The sequence below is a fragment of the Chenopodium quinoa genome, unplaced genomic scaffold (genome assembly GCF_001683475.1).
Source record: "Chenopodium quinoa cultivar QQ74 unplaced genomic scaffold, ASM168347v1, whole genome shotgun sequence".
Taxonomy (NCBI): domain Eukaryota; kingdom Viridiplantae; phylum Streptophyta; class Magnoliopsida; order Caryophyllales; family Amaranthaceae; genus Chenopodium; species Chenopodium quinoa.
The window spans coordinates 6,043,417-6,047,764 of record NW_018742309.1 but is presented as its reverse complement, the minus strand read 5'-3'; the positions used below and the strand labels follow the sequence as shown (position 1 = coordinate 6,047,764).

At 32.2% G+C, this 4,348-nt stretch overlaps 1 long non-coding RNA gene across 4 annotated transcripts; it reads right to left on the bottom strand.

Annotated features, from left to right (window-relative positions):
- Window positions 1–722: 722 nt before the first annotated feature.
- LOC110688725 lies at window positions 723–4,079 on the bottom strand. 4 transcript variants are annotated; one of them, XR_002504654.1, is made up of 3 exons: window positions 3,831–4,079; window positions 1,772–3,455; window positions 723–1,683 (listed from the first exon to the last, which is right to left on the bottom strand). It is a non-coding gene; the product is annotated as an uncharacterized LOC110688725 (long non-coding RNA). The 4 variants fall into 4 exon arrangements; XR_002504653.1 differs by having other exon boundaries at window positions 723–1,889; window positions 3,298–3,455; window positions 3,831–4,075; XR_002504657.1 differs by having other exon boundaries at window positions 3,298–3,455; window positions 3,831–4,071.
- Between the last annotated feature and the right edge of the window lie 269 nt (window positions 4,080–4,348).

Genomic DNA, 4,348 nt, shown 5'->3' with positions numbered 1-4,348 from the left:
TGCCTAGACAGCCAATTGCAAACAGGGTCGCTGCACTAGTACATAACTAACCTTAAGTAACACCCAAAAAATGTTACATAAAGTGGTAAAAGTGTTATTATAGACAATAGGTAACACTTTAGTGGGTGATACAACTGCCCATGTTACCTAAGGTTTTATGTAACACTTTGGGTAATGTATGGTAACACTTTTAAAAGTGTTACTATAAACCCTCTTATGTAACACTTTTTAATAGTATAAGTATCATTTTTTAAGTGTTACTTTTTATTTCTTACGTAACACTTATGTATCTTTAGTGACACTTTTAATCATATAGTTACACTATCTGACATTGTGTAGCACTTTTACGAACTAATATAACACCTTGTTGATTATTAGGTAACACTTTTCAATCATCTTTTGACATATAGTATCACTATATTCGACATTATGTATCACTTTTTGCAAAGTAAGGTAGCACCTTGTTAATTTATTGGTAACATTTATTATTATTCACTAGTAGAAAGTGTAATGGGCGCTAGTTCAAAACCGGCTTAGGGCTTCGGTTTTGAACTGGTGCCTTTTTGGGGGTTGCCCATGACAGAGGTTTTGGCAACCGGTTCAAGGGCCAAAATGGTGCCCTTAATGTCAATAAAGGGCACAAGTTCTTCCCTTGAACTGGTGCCCTTTATGCGCAGAAAAAGAAAAAAAAAAAGTAATATTGATAGACAAACCATTATATATACATATATAAAACATAGATAATTTTATTAATAAATGCTTGTAATATAACAATTACAACAACTAAATAAAAAATTACAATGTGCAAAACAATAGCAGCTCGAAAACAGAACATCAGCAACTCGGAAACAGAACAGCAGCAACTCGGAAGCTGAACATTAGCAGCACATAAGTCGACCAACAACAACAGGCAACACCAGCAACAGTAGCATCAAACAAGCATCAAAACCTAAGGACATATACTTGCTATGAAGAAGTGGGCGAGAATTTACTTCTCTCTGCATTAATTCAACTATAAGGAAACAGCTTAATACTACAGCTTATAAGTTGGAAGAATAGACAATATTACAGCTTATAACAACCCTTTCCTCTGATCATTCTAAAGTTTGGATCTGAATAACGCAAAGAAAAAAAAAAATCTCTTCTTAAAAATAAACTTGTGGTATTGTTTGTGCCTTTAATAGAAACAGACTGAGATGATACTTGCTACACATGTTCACTAGAAGTGTAGACTTCATGAGTGGTTCTTAAGGTATATGTTTTCATATGCAAGCTACTTAATGACTTATAAAACAAGTAAAAAGATATGCCAATGATGACTGACATGTGTGTTGTGCTAATAACTGTCATCAAATTGAATGTTGAATAGCATACTTAGACATACAACTAGGTCATTGTCATGGGCAGCATAACTTCATTTATAAATGCACACCAGAAACAAGGGAGAGTATTAGAACCAAGTCCTAGTCTGAAGTTCATTATGAGATGTTAAATTTACAATTTACCAGGCTTGTAGTCAATAATCATAGAGAGAAGAATGCAGTGTACCTTGAAACTGCTGCGGACTATATATTGACTTGTCAATCCCTTGAGCATGATAGATGATGCAGTACCAGCAACTATTTGAATTGTTCTGGACTTGATCGAACATTGTTCAATATTCAGAGTTCAGACTATAAAGTCCTACATAGTAAGACCAAGAGAATTGATTTGAGTATTTCATGGAATTACTGAAACCAAATTAGAACATATAAAAAAAGAAAATTTTCACCTTTGCAGTTATACAATATGGTGGACAGGTAAATTCCACAAGCATCACTCAAACGGTTTGCTAATATGTTTAGAACCTCTAATCGACTAAAAAGCACGGGGCACTCACATCACAAAATCTGAGAATACAAAAGAGAACGATATATGGAAAAATCAAATGTAAACTAAAAAGAAAAGACACTAGTACATAATTAACCTCAAGTAACACCCAATTGAAGGTTAGTGTGAATTTTGTTAGATGCTTTGAAACTCATTAAATTTCTTCTTTAAAATTTTTAATGTCCACGATCAATGTTTTTTAATCTAATTCTGAAACAACACAATTTAGATTACCATGTACTCCCATGGACATTATTGATTCATTTAAAAGTGCTAAAATTTTGTTGTCTTCTATTCTAAAGTTATTTTATTTACCAGTCACTTATTTGCTGTTCCTATTCATTGTTGTAAGATTCAGGCTCTCTATAGTTCTTATAATTAAAGTCCTTCATAGAAATAATTCATTTTGGGATCTATTGTATCTTGCTTATTGGATTCTAAAAAATGGCTTGGAAAGGCGAAAACAAGCAGTTCAGTTCCAAGGAAATTGCTGAAAATTCTAAAATTCAGGTGTGATAAAGATCCTTACATACAATGTGTGGTTTAGAGAAAAAGGTGCATAAGACGAGGCAAGCTATCGCTGAGCTTATTTAGCTACATTCTCCTGATGTTATCTATTTTCAAGTTTCTTTTTGTGGTTTTACAAATTTCATGAGATAACTGCTATTTATTTCTATGATATCTAGCATATGTAACTTGTTTGTCTTTGGCTTTTTAGTAGGTCACTCCCAATATCTATGACATTTTTCAAATTTCTATGTGGTGGAAGAAATATCAGTGTTCTGTCACCTCTCAAAGAGCATCCTATGAGATGTACTAATGCATTCAGATGATTAATCTCAATTTCCCTTAAAGACCTCTTCACTAGGAAACATTTTCACTTGAAAACAGTTTCACTTGACTTAGCTTGTTCTAATTATATTCTAAAAAAGAAATTGCATTTAGATCAAAAAAATTCTACACGAATTGCATCAAAACAGTCTAACATTACAGTTGTCATGGTCAACTTCACTACTTGTACCCAACCAAAAACAACTTCAGTAAAAAAAAATAAAAAAAATCCAAAATTGAATTTGAACCCAACAATATGCCCAACCATATTTATCTAATAATTTTAATTAAAACTTTGACCAATTGTCTCCCACAATTCTCACTAATTCAAAATCAAGATCACCCACATTAGGGGGGGTGTGATGAATGACTTTCAAAATTTATTGATCGGAATAAACAAAAAATCATACTTCGTATAATTAGAAAGAATAAATCAATATAATATGATTAAAATTCAGGTTTCAATAAAATAAATCTTTAAATATCAGAGATAAAGGTACTGAAATAAATCAAAGGAATTGGAGATGAGCTACTGAAGAACTACTTGGTTGATTAAAAAGAACTGATAACGAGACTAAAAGGCTGGTTCATTTCTACCTCAAATGCGGACAACTCTGCTCCACCCATGGTTATGTCCACCATTGACGAACCTTTTTTAAAAACCTATAACATTTCCCTTAAGATGTTGGTTGATTTCTGCTCGAAATGCGAGCATCTCTACCTCGATCACCAGGCCCATTGCTATGGCCGCCACACTGACGAAACAATAAAAACCCAAGAAGTTTCGCCTTAGAGAAAATAAACGTATAAAAGAAATAAATTACCACAATTTGTAATTAATCAACTCAATCAAATGCATATTTAAAACAACTATTTTCATCAAAACCATCATATACCCAAGAATATAACAAAAATTCACAAAATTGTAATAGAAAGAAGAAAATTCGAAGAAAAAGGGTGAAATTCAAGTAATAGCGGAAATCAGAATGAATAACAAAACACTAATCAATAATCAAAATTACTTAATCTTTAAAAACCCTAAAATTTTACCCCTTGCATTGAATAAGCACCAAAAAAACCCTAGATTGAAAATATTAACAATGCGAAATCAAATATCAAAGAAAACTCACAGCTTTCTATTGTTAAAAGTGGCGTGTTTTCTGCAGTTGACGCCGCTCTTTTGTTGGTCCATCTTGCCGGTGCTATTGACTGTGACGCGGGTCCTCCAGCTGCTCCGTCCTCTTCCTTCGCAGCTTGTTTTGCCTCACCTTAGAGGAGAGAGAAGAAGACATTAAGTAAAAAGGGAAAACTGAAACCAAAACAGATAAAAAAGAAAAAGAAAGGACAAAAATGTCATTTGTTACTAGGGGTGATATAGAAATAAGGTTAGTGACTTAGTGTTACCATATTTTTTTTTTTAAAAAAAAAAAAAAAAAAAAAAAAAAAAAAAAAAAAAAAAGTTTAGTGTTACCATAAAATGTTACCTATTTCAAAAGTGTTACATTATAATGTTACTTATGATAAAAGTGTTACATTGAGTGTTACATTCTACAAAAATGTTACCAAAGTGTTACTTATAAATCTAATAATTTTGCATTTCAAAAAGTGTTACTAAAACGTGTTACATAAACTCAATTATGTACTAGTG